This window comes from Camelus dromedarius, chromosome 11 (assembly GCF_036321535.1).
Source record: "Camelus dromedarius isolate mCamDro1 chromosome 11, mCamDro1.pat, whole genome shotgun sequence".
Taxonomy (NCBI): domain Eukaryota; kingdom Metazoa; phylum Chordata; class Mammalia; order Artiodactyla; family Camelidae; genus Camelus; species Camelus dromedarius.
Genome location: NC_087446.1, coordinates 50134284 through 50154207, shown reverse-complemented (window position 1 = coordinate 50154207; position 19924 = coordinate 50134284). Strand labels below are relative to the sequence as shown.

The window sequence follows — 19924 nt, the reverse complement described above, 5'->3', positions numbered from 1 at the left end:
AATGTGCTATCAGTTCTCGGAGATTGTGTTTGGCTACATGATGATTTATTGGTCCTTGGGAAAACAATTTCTATTGTTTCCCTTAGCTCTCAATACATTTTCTCTGCTTTGAAAATTGATAGTCATTTTTTAAATTGACTTTTGTCGCAGTGTATTCTTTAAGTGCTTCTGATGCAGTCCTAAAGAGACTATTCCATTTTTGCCAAAGGAAAGACATATGGCTTCCCTTCCCCATTCATCATGCAGATTTATTAAAAACTCCTCATTTTGAAAGGTTTTATATTAGAAATGAACTTAAACTTACTCAGTAAGATAATGTATTTTCACTATTATTTGAGATCTCTAATATATAATAAATTCCACTGATATTGTTGATATGTATAATATGAAATCACGATATAAATTCATGATACCTCTTTTTGAACCTTTATTTTATGGTCATTATTTATATTTTGAGCTGCTGCTTTTTTTGTAGTTGTTAAGTATATTTACTCTTGTAATAAATATTTAGTGAGCACCTACTGTGTACCAAGCACATTTCTAGGCACTGGGTAGTAAATGGTGAATAAGGTTGATAAGGTTCCTGTGCTCAGGAGCTTATGTTCTAGGGAGAAGACAGAATAAATGGGTAACTTAGAAGCAGAGAAGGTAATTTAAGTTTGCAATTAATAATAAGGGAAAATGAAACAAGATGATGTGATAGAGACTAACTGGAGATTAATTTAAATGAGACGATCAGGGAAAGCCTCTGGGGCTGAGGTTGGGAGGGTATTGACAGTTGACTTGAGACTTGATGGTAAGGAAATAGCATGGAAGGATCTGGAACAGAGCATTCCAACTAGAAAGAATAACAGGTAGAAAGACCCTAAATGGTAACTAGCTTTGATGTTCTGGAAACAGGAAGGAAGATAGTGTGGTGGAGCAGACGAGTTATTTAAGATGCAATTAGAGAATCAAGTAGGGACCAGGTAATGTAGGCAGGCTCTAACTATTTTCAATTCCTCTAGTAGGGGAGTGATATGCATAGACTTGTATCAAAACGGATAGCTCTGGCTGCAATGTGTTAGATGAACTATGGAGTTAGATGTGGTAGAGAGAAGACCATTTGGAAGGCTTTAGAAAAAGTCTAGGCAAGGATATTGATGGCCAGCCTGGGTTAAGAAAGTGATAGGAGAGTTAAAGAGAAGGAGCGTATTCATGATATGTTTTGGAAGTAGAGCCAACAATACTTGCAGGTAATTTATTGTGGAGGAGAATTACAGAGAGGAGAAGGGTGAGAGGTGAAGGAGAGTCAAGGTTTTGATTTTGAGCAACACATGGATGATGTTGCCCTTTATTGAGACAGGAAAGAATTCAAGGGAAGAGGCCAGAGATTTAGATTAAATTACTTATCAATGCAACCTGTTGAAAATTGATTTAATTGTAAAGACTTGATCACTGTTTATCTGCATGTTTATCTGTAGCACAAAATGGCAGCCGTTTCCCATTCTGAATGGATTATACTGAGAAATGGTTTGTAAACCTCCTCGTTATGTATTTGTGACTTAAGGATGTAATCTTCAAAAGCTAAGAAAATGATGGAAAAACTTGTTGGTTCATTATAGAGATCTTGAATTTTTTATACATGAGTACTTCTAGTATATCTTTTGTTATTCACGATAATAGGTTCTGAAGTAGTTTGATCAGATTTGGTTTTCTTTTTCATTTGGTTATTGTAATTGCTAACCTTAAGAATTTTTTTAAATTGAAATATAATTGAATTACATATTATATTAGTTTCAGGTGTACAATATAGTGATTTGATATTTTGATACATTACAAAATGATCACCATGGTAAGTCTAGTCACCATGTCACCATACAAAGTTATTACAATATTATTGACTATATTCCCTATGTTGCACATTACATCCCATTTATTTTATAACTGGAGGTTAGATCCTCTTATTATACCTCACCTATCTCACTCATTTACTTTCCCCCTTCACCTCTGGCACCCACCAGTTTATTCTCTGTATCTACGAATCTGTTTCTGTTTTGTTATCTTTGTTCATTTGCTTTGTTTTTTAGATATGACATATAAGTGAAATCATATGGCACTTCTCTTTGTCGGACTTATTTCACTTAGCATAGTACCATCTAGGTCCATCCATGTTGTCACACATGCAAGATTTCGTCCCTTTTATGGCAGAGTTATATTCCTGTGTGTGTGTGTGTGTGTGTGTGTGTGTGTGTGTGAATGCCACATAGTCTATATCCTTTCATCTATTGATGGGCCCTTAGGATACTTCCCTTCTCAGCTATTGTGAATAATGTTGCAGTGAGTGTAGGGGTACACATATCTTTTTGAATGAGTGTTTTTGTTTTCTTTGGAAAAATACCCAGAAGTGGAATTCCTGCATCTTATGGTGGTTCTATTTTTTATTTTTTGAATGAAGGTAAGACTAGGTGTGGGAAACCAGTGGATGGGAGACAGGGGTGGCTTGCAGTAAAAATGGAGATGGAGATGTGGGTGTATCTGAAAGCACGTGTGAGGTAAAACCAGTCTCGATGATTAACTGGCGATAGTAGATGATAAGTAGAGAGGTTTCAAGGTTGATGCTCAGGTTTCTGGCCCGAGCAATAGGCAGATGATAGTGCTGTTCACTTGGGAAACAGATATGGTGGGAAAATCATCATGTTGGGTTATAGTGCCCAAGGGACAGACAAGTAGGCAGTTGAGTAGCTAGTTGAATATACTTGGATGTAGAGTTCAGAGAAGCTTAGGTTGTACATAAACTGTGGGACTCTTTGGCATATAAATGGTAGTTGAGGAAATGGAAGAAATTACCTAGAGAGTTTTGAAAAATTTCAAAGCATTTGAAATTTTTTTTTATTTAAAAAAAAAAAGATGATTTGGTGATGGAGACAGCAAAGTCATGGCTGAAAATTAGGAAGAAGAGAAGAGATGGTGGTGTCACAGAAATCAAGGGAAAGAGAGGATTTCAAGAAAGTAGATGCTTCTGGGAGATCAAGAAAGATGAAGACTGAAAAATGTCCTTTGCATTGAACTTTATGGATCAGCTATGGTGATTTGGATGCAAAGGTGATGACAAAAGCCAGCTTGAAGCATATTCAGTATTGCATAATGGGGAAAATGGATCTGATGGAGGAAGAGAATTCATTTCGGATGTGAAAGGAAGGAGAAAGAGAGAGCAGTAGCTTAAGGGGAAGTGAGACTAAGGAAAAGTTTTCTTTCCTGCTTCTTTTTTTCCCTTTTCAGTTGTCTGCCCCCACCCCCAGTATCTCAGCCTTGCACATGATAGCTTCTTGTTTTGAGTTTTGCACTTCCTTAGATATTTATAAATGTGGTTTAAATTAAGATTTTATGAGTTGATGGTTCATCCAGCTTTTACATATTAAGGATCTAAAATATCTGAAAGTATATTACCCTACTTTATGTTTCTTGTGAACTGTACGTTTATCATATTTCTCTTTTAAAAATTATTTATCCATCTCCATCCATTCAATATCCCTCATTCCCTATGAGTCTTACCAAACTTTTTACTACTTTCCCTTTCATTTGATCGCTTGCCAGTAAAAATTGTCAAAAATTAGGTTGGATGTTGTATTTTTCAGAATGATGCTTTGCTGCATGTCTTCATTTTAAATTGAGAAATGTGGGAGCTTTTGATTTTGACTACACTTCCCTCTTGACATTACACTCTTAAGTATTATTTTAGGACCGTCTTGGCATTCCATTTTAGATAATGTCTTCAGAAGCCGTTTATTTGGTAAGTTTCTTTCTTCAATGCATAATAGGTGCCAGGGATTATAGCTGTGTCAACCCAATAATACATTATGATGAAGAAGCTTTTTCCCATTTCCCAAACCCCTTAAAATTCCTGGCATTGTTGCTATCCAAGCTTTTGGCATTACACTAAGAACAGGAAAGTAAGTCTGCATAGGTGCGTTATTTATATAGTTGCATGTCAGGTATAACTGATGCAGGAAAAATGGATGTGGGTGGAGGAGGGCCGTGTCCCAGGCTTCCGTTGAGCCCCTGGGACGTGCCCCGCCAAGTGTGGGTCCTTGGCTTCGCACAGGAAAGAATTCAAGAGCGAGCCACAGTTGAGTGAGGGTAGATTTACTTAGAGATACGTCGAAAAGCAAGAGAAAGGCCATGAGGTATGGGGGTTGGGTGCTCAGATTAGAGGAAAAGTAGGTACACAGTCCATAGACAGAGTGCGGGCCATTTCCGAAGGAGAGAGAGAGGGCACGAGGCACCATGTTGCCAATTTTTAAGGGCTTGTGGCTTCATATGCTAATAAGTGGAAGGACCAATCTAAGTAGCCTGGGGAAGGGGCTGGGATTCCCAGGAAGTTGGCCATTTCCCACTCTTTGACCTTTTGTGGCTAGCCTTGGGACTGTCATGGCGCCTGTGGGCATGTTATTCACCATGTTAATATATTACAGTGGGCGTATAATGAAGCTCAAGGTCTGCTAGAAGTTAAATCTCCCACCGTCTTGAGCCTCAAGGACTACTGGGGGTTGAATCTTCCACCATTTTGATGTTAATTGCTGTATCTTTCCTTTAATGGCTGTGCCCTGCCCCCTTCCTGTCTCATAACGAGCAAAGTAGGTAATTGATGCCTTATTAATGAAAGGAAGTTTGAAAGACATTTCTTCAAATTAATGAGACTATAGGAAATCTGAACCCCCTAAAAGAATAATCCCTTACTGATGGACCAGCTTCTCTCAGATTCATCTTATCTGTTTCATTCTGACTGCTGCTGCCAAATATCATTCATTCCACCTTCTGTTTAGTCATCCTCTCTCTAGTGTCTCACTCCCTTCTGCGCAACCAGGACCCATTCTCCAGATTAATGTTTACAAAACACTATTTCTTCTACTTGAGAGCCCATGATCATGGTGCCTCCTTATTGCTCAACACATTAAGCTCACACTCTTTTGCCAAGGTTCCAAAGCTCTCTGCTGCCTGGCCCCACACAGGTATTTAATCTGTTGATTCTTAGCTGGTCACATCCAGTATTTCATCATTTTCTTTCCTCTCGATGGATCATCTGTGTTGTGGGTTGAATCGTGCTTCTCAAAAATTCATATGTTGAAGTCTTAAGCTGTAGTACCTCAGAATGTGAACTTTTTTGGAAACAGGGATGTTGCAAATGTCATTAGCTAAGATGAAGTCCTACTGGACAATAGTGGACCCTACTCCAATATGACTGTGGTCCTGATAAAGTGGAGCGATTTTGATACAGACACATGAGGAGAATGTCATCTGAACATGAAGGCGGAGGTTAGGACGATGCCCCTACAAGGTAGGGAACAAAGATTTCCAGTAAAGCGCCAGATGCGAGATGAGGAGCATGGAGACATTGTCCTTCTCAGCTGTTAAAAGGGTGCAGTCCTCCAACACCTTGATTTTGGACTATTGGCTATTAGCCTATAAAATTGTGAAACGATAAATCTCTTGTGCTTAAACCACCGGTTTGTGATGCCTTCGTACATTATCCCTAGAAAACTAATGCAGTCTGACAAAAATGCCTTTTGCTTTTTTTGGTCTATCTGTAACTTAATTATTGTTTTAGAATGCTCAATTTTTATTTTTTTGAAGATTTCCTTAATGAGTTAGGTGCACATAGATTTAATTTTTGAAATCTATTTTTTATTTTATCTGAATGAAGAATAAATACCGCCTTATATGCTGGTTTATTTCTAATTGTCCGGTTGTAATACTTTACTATATACTATATTATTTATTAAGGGATTTGTATGTGTTTATTTGTATATATTTCTACCACCTGTAAGTGTTTTGTGGTCAAAGACTCTTTATTTTTCTTGAATTCTCCCAAACCTCTAAAATAGAGATAGACAATTTAGAGATTAAGAAATATTTATTGGTGGCTTGAAACGCTTAGATTGCTGAACAGGTCAGCACCTTTAGGCTACCTCATCACTAAAGAATTTATTCAGGATAAGTATTGAACTTACTGAATTGTGTTTATATTGCATAAGAAAATTTAACTGTCATATAGATTTTCATAGCTAAAAAGGGATTCAGTCGTTTTAAATTGGTATATATTGTCCTTTAAAAAGTATTTTAAGTAGTGCTAGGAAAGGAATTTATTCATTTATAACACTCATTATACCAATATATGGCATGCATATTAAAAGGACTACAAATCCCAGATTTTCCTATATCCACCATTGCTTTTACTGAACTCGCTTTTTGCCTAAGGTTTGAATTTCATCTACAACTTGCAAACCAACTGAGTTGAACATCAAATGTTTGGCAGGTAGAAGGTGCTTAGTAAATGCCAGTTGAACGTGAAGCTTGGAATCAAAATAAACATTTGTTTGTCACTTGCTATGTGCTAAGCATGGCACACCTTCAAACATAAACTATAAACTATTATATTTAGGTATCCAATTCAAATACCTATTTTTTTTTTTACCGGTGACACTAAATGAGACACCGCCTTCTCCCACCCCATTCCTGTCTTTTTAAGTGATTCTTTTGGCTAGTGATACCTCTTTGATCTTTTTTGTTGTGCATTTCAGTAGATTCTTGTCCATGTACAAAGTACTGTGACCATAAATCTTAAGGAAAACAAGTAATTTCTCTACTTGTTTCTATTTTGTATTCTTCTTTCCTGCTGTTGTTTGTCAATAAGGCTATAATAAAAAACAGCACCAACAACTAATAACCATACTGTTCTTCAGAGACATTTAGAATGCTTTCCACATACAGCATCTTATTTCGTCCAGCAGTCCTATGATGCAGGCATTATTGTAATCTTCTGTTTTGTGGTTGAAAACAATGGAAGTGCTTGGAAATAAAGTGGTTTTCCCCAAATCACTCTTATTCAGACAGCAAACAGTAAACCCCTGTCCTCTATCTTGAAATCTGGTGTTTTTTAACTTCTACTGCTTTTAATTTACTCATTAGATACCTAATCTAATTCTTATTTTTATAAGTAAGAGTAGCATATAGATTTTTCTTTAGAAAGACTTTTTTTAAGCAGCTAACTGGCTTTAAAAATAGAATGTTTCTGGAAAGGGAGAAAAAAATTGTAGTCCACTCAAAAAGCAACTCATTCACATTAGAGGAACTGTGATGAGCTGAGACCGTGGTAAATAATCCACACAGGAAGACACTGGGAAAACAAACTCTGTCTCTCTTTCATTCCCTTCTGCCCTTCTCCTCCCTCCTTCTGACCTTCCTTCTTTCTTTTCTTCCTTCCTTCTTTCTTTTTTTCTTAGTTTCACACCCTGATTCCCTTAGTAATGAATTCCTGACATAGCCTGTATCTGCATATCATTAATTATGGAATATAGAGCCAATCTGAGAAGATTTCTTTAAGAGTAAGATGAGTGATAGCCTCACAGACTTGCTCCAAGAGATGTGAAGTAAAATATATAGAATGAGCTCAATTCTCTGTAAACCTAGCCCACTGGAGCTAATGGGAGTCTGCTAACAGAGTAGGGTTAGATAACAGAGGACCTAGCCCAATGGGATTAATTAGGGAATTCTAGCAGATGTTGTAGCTTTCAAAACTATGGTTAATGATGCAGGGTCTGTTGGGTGTTATGGTAGAGTTTCTTAAATAAAAAAGGTCCAAGCGTACTGTATTAATCAGGGTTCTCCAGAAAAATAGAAACAATAGGAGATATTTAACAATAAGAGATATAGGAGAGAGAGAGAGAGATTTATAAGGACTTGACTTATATGGTTATGGAGGCTGAGAAGCAAGCTGGATAACCAGGGGAGTTGATAATGTAGTTTAAGTCAAAATCCAAAGACCTGAGGATCAAGAAAGCCAAAGGTGTAAGTTTGGGACCAAGTACAGGAGACTGGTGTCCTAGCTCATCAGTCAGGCAGGCAAATTTTCCCTCTTACTTAGCCTTTCTGTTCTATTCAGGTCTTCAACTGATTGGATGAAGCCCACCCACATTAGGGAGGGCCATCTGCTTTACTCAGTCCACCAATTCAAATGTCAGTCTCATCCAGAAGCACCCTCACAGACGGACAAACCCAGCATAATATTTGATCAAACATCTGGTCACCTCATGGCCTAGTCATGTTGGCAAATAAAATTAACCATCACAGTTAAAAATTAGCCAAAAAAAAGGAGAATATAAAAAGCATTTCTGATGTCTCCAAATGTGAATTAGCCTTTTAATGGCATCACCTACCCATCCAATCAAGTGAAAAAGTTGCCACATAAAGCAGCTTTCAGAATTTATATGATATATGGAAACATTTAAGTGTTTTTAGGCATTGAGGAACATCTACTTAACGTGTTTATAATGCTGATAAAGTAATGTTTTGTTTTGTGTTGTTTTGTTTTGTTTTGTGTTTTCATGAAAATCATTTCTTCTCCAATTGAGGAGTTTCAGTGTAGAACTTCTGAACATCCCTATCAAGTGACACAGCTGAATTTGAATTTGCATTAACAGTTCTGGGCTCATTCATCATTGACTCTCTGTGTTGCTTAACTTTAGCTTTCTCTAACTCAAAAACAATTTCTATTCATTTTTAAACTTGATTAAGTTTACATTAAGATATTCAATCAGAGGAAAAGGGTATTTTTTCTTAGAAGCCAGGGTCTCCTCTGATATGAAGGGAGGACATTAAAGTTTTAAAACCAAACTTAATAAAAATTAAACTTCTCTGAATTTCTTCTCAGGCATAGTTTCTCATGCAAAGGAAGTTGAGGAAGCAGTCAGTGCTATCCATGTATTATCCTTTTGAAACAAAACATCATACTTGTGTGACTTCTATGGTCAGCTGTTTTTTTTCCCCCAAAGAATGCACATCTCTATTGAATACTCATACTTAAGTCTATTGGAGTTCATGATCACTTTGGATTCCCTGTAGAGGAAAAATCATAAATCAGTTCTCAATTAATGATACATCTGTGTATTAAATAGGGTTAAAAACAAGTACTTTCTTCTGTCTGAGGTGGATCTCTAGGCTTTTTTGGGATTTTGATTTATGATTGGCTTCTATCACTAGACTTCGTATAGAGAATCTCTGTCCTGCATTCATTTATTTCCATTATTTGTTGAGTACAAACCATGTGCCAGACCTTGAATGGGTGCTGGTCATGAAGTCGTGGGCAAAACCAATTGACGCCTCCTCTCATGGAGCTGACTTTCTAGGGGAGGTACCATTTAAAGTCTATGCCCATTTTCCAGATGCACATGGAAATGAGAATTGTGATTGAAAGTTTTATGCTGCGTTAAAATAAGTGGCCCTTGTCTTTATAGATTTTTGGTGGTTGTTTTTTAAGGCATTATTTATCAGAGGGGATATGGGGTAGGAAGGGGTAAATTAGGAGTTTGGGATTTGTTTATACTAACTACCATGTATAAAGTAGATAAACAACAGGATTCTCCTGTATGGCACAGGGAACTATATTCAATACCTCGTAATGGCTTATAATGAAAAAGAATATGAAAAGGTATATATATATACACACACATACATATATACACATGTGAATCACTATGCTGTACACCAGAAATTAACACAACATTGTAAATCGACTGTACTTCAATTAAAAAAAAAAGACCTTATTATTCAACATGCTGGTCCAAGGACCAGCAATATAGACCATCACCTGGGAGCTGGCTGAAAATGCAGAATCTCATACTTTATCTCAGACTTACTGACTCAGAGCTGCATGTTAACAAGATTTCCAGGTGATTTCTATGCATATGAAAATTTGAAGGGCACTGGTTTAAGGCATAGAGTTTATTAATTTATCATCTTAATAATTTAGTAGCTATCTAGTGTTTTTTAACCATATGTTCAACAGGAGAAGAATTTTAGTGTTCACAGTCTTAGTACATTTTCATTAGTATACAATTTCATGTCCTCAACTTAATATCTCAGAGTGCTCAGAGTTTAGAGGGTCAAGCTGCATCAAATTCATCCAAAGAGCTTGTTAAAAATACAGATCCTGGACGCAGCCTTTATTCTGTTTTGGTAGGCCTGGATTGGGTCTCAAAATTTTGCATTTTCACAAGCTTCCCAGGTGATTCTTATGCACGTTAAAGTTTGAAAAGGATCATTTTAAACTAGTTCTATATTGACGTCCTTCTAAGGATGAATTTTCAAAAATTGTTATTAATTTTGAATCTTTAATGAATATATGTCTCCCTAGACAGATGAACTGTTGAGCCTGTATGGTCATGTATCCCTCTGTATCACAGTGGTGTTGGTTTTAACCAGGATCTCTCCACTTTAGTACTACTGATATCTTGGACTAGAGAATTCTTTGTTGTAGGGGGCTGCCCTGTTCATTGTAGGATGTGTAGCAGCCTCCCTGGCCTCCGCCCGTTAGATGCCAGTAGCATTTCCATGTCCACCTCCCCACTTCGGTGAAAAGGGTTTATGTAGAGGTCTGTAAAGGCTGCCTGAACCTTTGGGCTTAATACTGAATGGTGGGAGAGACATAATGTGATGAGGGGAAGGGGATAAACACTTATATTTAGAACAAGGATACTGCAGCGCCTGGGTCCCAAGGAACAAAACAAAATTAGGTAGAAGAACTTTTTCTTCTGCTTCATTTTTTGGAGCTCTGAACATGCTGTGAAGACTGAAAAAGATGATGTGTGGTGTCTCAAGAGTTTTGTAGTTTGGGGATGGGAGCTTCTTGCAAAGGGACAAAAGTAGGAACACAGGGATATGTATTAGCTTTGGCAGAGATTCATGGGAAGAGCCTTGAGGATGCCCAGGGGTAGGGTAGTGGGCAGTGATTGGATGTACTGATTTATTCCTGGACCCAAAGAAGGGCTCAGGGTGCACTCAGATAATTGGGTGATGTTGAAGTGAGGCCTTTGATTTATGGGCAAAAAAATCTGTAACCATAACCTGTAACGTTATTGAATTTCTGGTGTGATTTTGAGTTTTGTTTGGCCTACTATTCTCAACAGATGTCTTAACCTTTGCATTGCTTTGTAGTATGATGGAAACATTTACTGCATGCCAGTGTTCAACAAGCGCTTATAACTGTCATCCTTTTACTAGTCCATTCTGTCAACGCTGAAAAGTCAATCAGAACAAACACCTATTTTGTACAACTCTTTGTGCATAGAGAGTCATTCTGGTACCTGGATGGATGCTTTGCAGATTTATATGTACTGCTGCCTGTAATTATTTTTAAAAAGTACACGTCAGAAGGAATGTGGGGATTTAATAGACAGGAATATAAAATCTTTATATAATCAAATCAAAATCTTTCCATTTTTGACAACTGGCGGGCAGTTTTGATATTATGGAAAGAACATTGCACAAGCAGACTTGAATTTAATTCTTGTCTCTGCTATTTACTCACTGTGGGAACTTGTGCAAATCACTTCATATATCTGAGCCTCAGTCTCCTCACCTATTAAATAGGGAGAAATTGTCTCACAAGGTTGTTGGGGGAGCAGAGGTTAAGTAAGATTAACTAGGTGAAAATGCCTTCCAGAAAAATAAATTGTTGGTATAAGTTTGCCATTGAACTTCTGTTTCACACATACGTTTATTACTTCCAGTGTGTTAGTCAATTCATGCAACACGAATTTATTTTTGAAATTAAGATATTATTAGTTTACTGGAAACCTGAGGCAGCAATACTCTCAAAGTCTATGTGATAGTGTCTTATTTTATAAGCCAACTATAATGAGATCGTTATCTATTTAGTAACTGACTGACCATGAATTAATTCTAGAACCAAACCATTTTATGCCAAATTCCTTCCTGGTGTGAATAATCGTCTAACAAGTTCTTGGGTACAGAGTATGTATAATTTGTTCTCTTTTTGCAAATTATATGATAAAATTTTGTAACCATGAGAATTCATGTTATTTTTCTATGAATGAGTAGCAGGTTAAAATACTTGATAATTACATGGTGTGTGTACTTGTTTTTAATATTAGGGAGAAAACATCTGCTTAGAATTAAGAAAATCTGTTGTAGGTGTCTTCTGTGAAGCAGTGGTTCTTTTTTTTTTTTTCATTAAATAAACAAAAATCATTTTTAAAAAAATCCACCTCTGGAAAAGAATCTATTTGAATGATATGTGACACATTGCACATTGAACAATTTTTTTAAAATTTAAATTGATGGAAAAGTCTTTCTGCAAATTCATTAAGTTTTAAGGAACTATAATTTAGAGATTAAGTTATAAATAACAGCTCTGTCTAGCCTTTCGAGAAATCCAGGTCATCTGTTCTAGTTATATTTGTTAAAAGTATTGATGTCAATTAGCAAATGTTGCTTAAAATGAATCACAGCTATTAGCATTCCTTTTACAGTTCTCTTCCTCTCTTTATGTATTCATTAGCTTTCAGAAGAAGACCAATTCCAATGTAAAATAAGATTATCATGAGCAGCAAGGACATTGGGGAGAAAAGGCTTGGAGACAGGAGATGGATTTTGAACATGGTTAATGGCAAGAAAACAGTATAGCTAGTAATACAGAAAAATTGTGCAAATAAAATAAATCTAACTTTGATTCAAGGGTCCTGAGATGATGTTTGGTATCTGTTGTGAAAACATGTGATGTTGTGAAGAAAAATGAAATGACATGGTCAAAGCAACAAACACCAGTGTCAATGTTAGTTTCATTGTTAACTGTTATGAGCAGAAATAGGAATAAGTTTTTAGGAGACCACAATAGCTGTGAATTGCGGGAAGTAGTTTTGCACAAAACTAAATGTCAGAGGCAAGTGAGAGATTTGAGTTACGTGGAGAAGGACTTGACTTTTTTGGGCAAATGACTATCCCAGAGCAAAAACAGCCTCATATGTTTGGACACAAGGGGCAGTTAGAAAATTGGCACTACCCTGAATGAGCATGAAATGTTGGGAAAGAGACCAGGACATAACGGTTCTAAATTGCATCATTATTCATTGGTGTGATGTAAAACTAGATCCCTGGGATTTTGATAATACTGAAGAATATTTTCATTTTTACTTCTTATTCCATTCTAAATTTCCTCCAAGAAATTTTTCTTTAATACGAAGTTTGTGCTCTTAAACAGATTTTTACAAATTGTGCATATCCTTAAATAAGAGTGTTACGGTAAAGAAATGGGACTGAAATTGTGGAACATACATGTTTGTTTATACCAAGTTGTTGTGAGGCCATACTTCCTAATCAGCATGAAATGTTGATTAAAATTGTCAAATTTAGCAATGCAATTTAGTCAGTGATTTGTGTATAAACAAACAATTGGAAATTGGAGTGGCTTCATATCTTTCATGAAAGCACTGATGTAATGTTTAGATTAATCTCATAACTCTGAATGAGCAGCAATTTGGATATGGCAATGACTCAAACCCTTGTTTTTGGCAAAATAAATATATATTTGTTAAATTAGTTTTTAATATTTAAAAATACTAATCTGCCTCCTTGGAAAGAATGCTGTTCAACTTAATGATTTTTATTTATTTATTTGTTTATTTATTTATTTATTGGTTTTTCTTTGGGGGTAATTAGATTTATTTACATTTTTTTTTAGTGGAGGTACTGGGGATTTTTTTTTTTGAACTCAGGACCTTGTGCATGCTAAGCATGTGTTCTACCACTGTGCTATACCATCCCCCCAAACTTGATGAATTTTCAAATTCACCATGACAAGGCAGTCTTTCAAAAGAGCCTGTCTGTACATCAGTTGCAAGTAAGTTGGATTTATCAAAACAGCTACTAACTAGCTATGAATAAGCACAGACAAAAAGTGAAAAAATAGAGGGAGGCAGAACATAGCTCAGTGGTAGAGCACGTGCTTAGCACGCACGAGGTCCTGGGTTCAATCCCCAGTACCTCTGTTAAAAATAAATAAGTAAATAATAAATAAATCTAGTTACCTCCCCTCTCCACCGCCCCATAAAAAGTACGGAAGTAGAGACAGATGAATTCCCTGTGGCCAAAGAGATTAGGGAGACCCTGTGGAGGAACTGGACTTCATCTGGGCCTTGAAGAGTGAATCCAAGTTAGACTGGCAGAGAAAAGTAAGCCAAGAGAAAGAGCAAGATGAGTTTTGGAGTTTTTCTGCTTAGAGGAGGCTTCTGTCCAGGTGTGTTAGTAAGTTAGCAAGGATGGAGACCGGATTGTGGAAGAACAGAGGGTTACATGGAGTGATTCTTCTCTGGATTTGCCAACCATGACTTACAGCAAACATTTGGGAAACTTCTCAACTTTGAACAGGTGTCTTGCCTGTGACTAGGTCGCAGGGTTATTGTGAGAATGAACATACAGTGCATATGAACATGCACTGTAAGACTCAAAGTGTTACAGAAATGGCAGATGGTAGGTCTACACAGCTGTATGTGGGTGGTTAGCAACCCTAGCTGGGTGCCCCCCCCTGCTTGTGACTGTACTATGCATCCCAGCGCAGGTTCCTGGCACTCCTTACAAGGGTCATCTCAGACCTTCACCATGCCCTGCAGACCGTCGACTCGACTCATTCCCTCATCCTCAGCAGCTGTCCTCTTTACCAACCAAACAGAAAACAGAAACTGACTTCCTCGTCCTGCTGCTCTCACTACCTGAGCCCACATGCATCCACCCACCCTCTCCTTCTCCCTGGTCTCAGTGAGATGGACACTCCCCCTCCTGGGAGTAGCAGGTCCCTCTCAGTACTGATCTCATGTCTCCCTGTCTTCAGAGGAAACCTGCTCCGTCCGTTATCCTCCTGAACTCAGTTTTCAGCTTCTGTCTGTCCCTTCCCATCAGCTTTTAAATATGCTTAAGTTTCTCCATCAACCCACCTCCTCTTTTAGCTTTTATGTTACTACCCTCCTTCTTTAGAGCCAGATTTCTTAAAGGTGTGATCAGTTTTCACTATCTTTTTTTCTCCATGTCAGATGCTCTCCTTAACCCACTTCAGTCGAGATTTTTCGTCCCACATCCCCTCCAGACTGCTCTCACCAAGGTCACAGATGACTTCTAGATTGTTAAGTCAGACGTCTTTCAGTCTGTCTCTTGCTTGACCTCTAGGCGGCAATTAACTCTATTGATCACTCCCTCCTTCAGACACCTATTTACCTTGCCTTCATGACAGCATGCTGTATTGATCAGGAGACAGAGTTGCAGACAACAGAGTCCACACTGGCAGTGTAAGCAGAAGAGGAATATATTGAAGGATGTTGGGTGGATCACAGTATGTCTGGGAGGACAGCTCTGGATGATGCTAAGGGACAACACCTGTCACATCTGGGTACAAACCCCACTACCTCTGCCTCTTGACCTCAGCGCTACAACTCACATAAATACCACCACTTTTCACTGCTGACACCCAGGACTGTCCCATTCCCACCGCCCTGAGTGCCCAGTGCCTTCTCCACCCTGCCTGTTAGAAGATGTCACAGCCGTGCTGAGTCATGAGTTCTCTTCTGAACTGAAGTTTGGCATGAGTGTCCCTGAGGGGCAGTCCTAGGTTACAGGCCTATATTCTAGCCACCGAGTACACTGAAACTTTAGAGTTGTGACTTCTTTCTTGGGGAGATAGTTGCAGACTCCCCAGACACAGTGTGTTGAAAAGGTGATAACTACCACTATTTCAACATTCATCTACCTCCAGCAGCCTTCTAGTTCGGCTGCTACCGCTCTGAGCAGTCTTTCTCAATCTCTTTTCTTTACTTGTCCCTTAAACGTTGATGTCCTGCAGGACTCTGTCTTAATTTCCTTCCTCCTCATTCTGCGCCCTCTCCCTCGGTGATGCTGTTTAACCCCGTGGCTTTAATTACTGTCTCTCTGCTTAGGACTTCCACATGTTGATCTCCAGCCTTGTCCTCTCTCCTGAGCCCTAGGCCCGCATAGCTAAGTGCCTCTTGGACATTTCTACTTGGATATGTCATAAGCTCCTCCAAAACAACATGTCTAACACCATACTCTGCTGTAACCCAAATGCGTTCCTCCAGTTCCCCACAGTGCACATCCACCTCGTCGCTGAGAAAGAAGATGTTTTCTTTGAGAGCTTCCCTCCCTCGTCTGCAGGTGTCCAGTCAGTTTACTTATTTATTTATTGAATCTGCCGTACTCTCTCCATATTCAACTAGAATAGACTGTCACAGACACAGGACCCCAAATACTAAGAGGGCTTCCTCCTAGCGTCCAGTTTTCTCTTCTCTAATCTATCCTCTACCTTGCCATTAAAAACATCTCGCTCAGCATCTCATGTTATCTCATCCCCCTACATGACGCCCTTCGGAGGAAAAGCACACCCTCCCCCGTGCCTGTGCTTATGTGGGTCTAGAGTATCTCCAGAATGTCGCACCGGAGATCAGTAACCGTGCTTGTCCCGGGATTGGGAGTGGGAGAACTGAGTGGCTGAGGGCCAGACTTACTTTTATTGTGCGCTCTACTGTATCTTGTAGATTTTATACCTTGCACACATATGGCACATAAAACATTCATTTAAAAAACTTCAGCAGATCTCCACTGACCACAAGATAACATCAAACTCTTTCCCGTGGCCTGCAAGACACCACCAAACACCTGGCTGCTCACTTCATTAGCCACATGGAATGTTTTGCTGTTCTTTGAGTTCATAAAAATCTCTGACTTTCCAGCACTTGCATGTAATTCCTTTGTTTGAAATCTCCTTTTTGTCCCATCTCACGTGGCTAACGCTGCTTCTCCTTTAGTCCTCTGCTTAGATGTCACACCCACCCTGGAAGCTTTGCCTTGCCTCTAAGACTAGATTTGCAGCCCTCACTCTTTTTTTCCAGGTGGCACTATCCTTACCAAACTCTCATAACATTATTATCACTCTTACTACTATGATTATTATTTGTCTCTCTTCGCAGAAAAACCGTAAACTCTGCAAAGTCAGATACTAAATCTGTCTCGTTCAAGGCTATGCCATTGGTGTCCAAGTTCACACTTTGCACATAGGAAGAATTCAATAAATATTACCCACGTGAATAAACTACTCATGCTTTCGTTTCCTCTGCCCCTTAATATTCAAAATTATCTCACCTTTCCCCATAGGTATTATTTCATGATCCACACTCCACCCTGTCTCAAATTTTCCTACTGCTTGTCTCTCTCTGTCTCTCTGTCTTTCTCTCCTTGTGTCTCTGTCTCTGTCTGTCTGTCTGTCTGTCAGTCTGTCTCTATATATATTAGGAAAGCCAAAGCTAAGAATGATATATTCTGTTAAGAGTAGCAAGAAAACTCATGTTAACGCTGGAGTTTCCACTCTTCTTTAAGTATGTACGCTACAATTTACAATGAATGAATTTTTTAAAAAATGAATGAAAGAAATATGTGGCTACTATTTTGAGATGTCAGAAATCATATGTTTCAGTAGCATATGATAGATATAGTTTTTAATACGTACAAATTAATATTTGGTAAACAAACTCATTAATGCCACTGACTTTAAAACATGATTGCTGGCAGTCCCTTTAAATGTTAGCTTATTTGTAAATGGCATTTTAATTTATTCTCTACTGATTTTTCACTGAGCAGCCTACTTATACTTGCAAATTTTTTTATTTTTAAAAATACTTCTCTCTTCCCAAATGTTACTCTCAAATCTCTTTCCAGAATGACATTTCTCGGAACTTAGCCTTTTTCTCGGTTTGTGAATTAAGTCGCTGATCTCTTTGCCAAGCTTTCCAACCTGGTTTTTCACAGCTGGTGGGCTAAGACTTAGCAATAACCCACACCCATCTGTATTATTCTTCAGTATGTGGAGTTTTTGCCACTGAGATTTTTTTCAAGATTTTATTGGCTGAGCAAGAAGACATTAGTGTTCATTAATGTGCTAATATAATCCTTTTACAGGGCAAAATTGAGAATGCTATATAGCCTTCAAAATACATCATGTTTTAAAAAATGGTATCAGTAACAAGCCAGGCATAAGATGGGGATGGCTGCCTTGTGCGGCAGAAGCTCATGGGAGAGGGGGCAGCATGCCCGAACGCCCACTGCCTCCAGGGTTAGTGTGGAGGCCAGGCTGTTGGCCAAAAGGAACATGAACTTGGGATCGGGGGGCTGGAGACAGAGTTCTCATGCTGATTGCCACTCTAACTGTGTAAACTTGTGTTAGAAGGATCTTCCAAAAACACAGAGCTGGTTCAATTAACCCTCTCCTAAAACCTTTACCATTTCGGGTAGGATGGAGTCCATGTTTTTAATGTGGCTCACGAAAGTTTCATAATCTGGTCCCTGTTGTCTGCTTCATTCATCTCTGGCATCCAAGAGACAAGAAGTGTTGCTCTGTTTCTTCAATTGTAAATGACTGGGGTTTGGTATGATTTCTCAAGTTCCTTCAGGTCTAAAAAGCCATGATTCTGAATAATTACAGTCGGCTTCAGCTTTCAGATAGGATAAAAGGGAATTTTTATAAATTTATAAACTCCTATTTCTAAAATGGATCAGTTTGGATTATCCTGCAGCAAGAGAAGCTGTTTAAGAGATGTAGTTTACTTCTGCGTTTTAAGTCTGATAGAGCATGTTTGTGTGTCCTACAGAATCCTAGAGAGTCAGATACTTCACTGCAATCATATAGATCATGTCCCCTTTGTTAGAGTGGTAAAGCACGAGGGCTTGTAACAACTTGGAAACCTCCCGCCTTTGTCTTTATAGATGATTCAGTTAAGGTCCAGCGAGATGAAATGCCTGTCAGGTTTATAACAGAGCCAAAGACTAGACTCCACGCTTCTGTATTCCCTCTGCTGTGTTCTCCCACCGCACAGGACTGTTTCACCAGTGTGGCTTATGTTCACTGTTCATACAAAGAGCCCACGTCTACGTGAACGCCTGGGCAGTATCCTGGGAAGACAAAGGATGCACTCTGCCAAATAGAGCTCCAGCTCAGGCCAGTGTGAAAGAGGTTACTTATCTTTCCTCCTTCCAGCTGAAAAGCCAAGAAAGGATTCATTGATTCATTCAGCAGATATTTAGGGAGAGCCAGTCATTGTTCTAGAACAAGGTCTCTACCCTCTTGACTCTTATATTCCAGTAGAAATAGACAACAGACATATGCACAAGGAACACAATAGGATACTTCAGACACTGGCAAGTAGTGTGGAGCTACTGGGGCAGGGAAGTTACTAGATCTAGTAACCACCCAAGACTCAGACGTAGAAATCTGTGAACATTCTCCTCACCTCTAGTGTACCTTTATTTTTTCCTTCTTGGTTTTTTTTTTTTTTTTTTTTTTTGGCCTACTGTTTTTTTTTTTTAATTGAAGTATCAGTTTCTGGTGTACAGCATAATGTCCAGGTCATGCATGTACATACATATATTCATTTTCATATTCTTTTTCATTAAAGATTATTACAGGATATTGAATATAGTTTCCTTGTGCTATACAGAAGAAATTTGTTTTTTTTTTTGAATCTATTTTTATATATAGTGGTTAACATTTGTAAATCTCAAACACCCAAATTTATCCCTTCCCACCCCTTTCCCCGGTAACCGTAAGATTGTTTACTGTACCTTTATTAACCCCACAACTGCATCTTACCAACTCTTGTAAGATGTGTTTTTCTATGCTACTTCCCCACACCCCTCCTTTCAAATGCCTTAATGTCTTCCCATCACAGCAAAGAAGATACCTTTCTTACATTTGTTGAGCATTAAGTGCATTTGCATTGTGTCTCTTATCCCGTAATTGTATTTTCCCTGCACAGACTCCATTCGAATGGAATATTCTTTGTTCCTCAACATTTCATGTTTTTGCCGTGTAGGCTGCCTACCGCAGACTTGAATCTTTGTAGTACTGTTCTTTGAACGCCTCTATTTGACAGGAAATTCTATTCTGTGACAGTCCCCTCCAACTTTGTGCAAATCAGTTGCTTTAAGCCTACTTCTTCAACAGCCACCTCAAGTCCTGCCACACCATCACGTATTCTTTGGTTGCCTCAGTCCTTAGTTGTCAACCTTCCTTTTTTTTTTTCTCTCTTTTGGCACT

At 38.4% G+C, this 19924-nt stretch overlaps 1 protein-coding gene across 4 annotated transcripts in view; it reads left to right on the top strand.

Annotated features, from left to right (window-relative positions):
- NELL2 (neural EGFL like 2) overlaps window positions 1-19924 on the top strand; it is a 288111-nt gene that overhangs the window by 131978 nt on the left and 136209 nt on the right. The gene's annotated exons all lie outside the window — the stretch shown is intronic.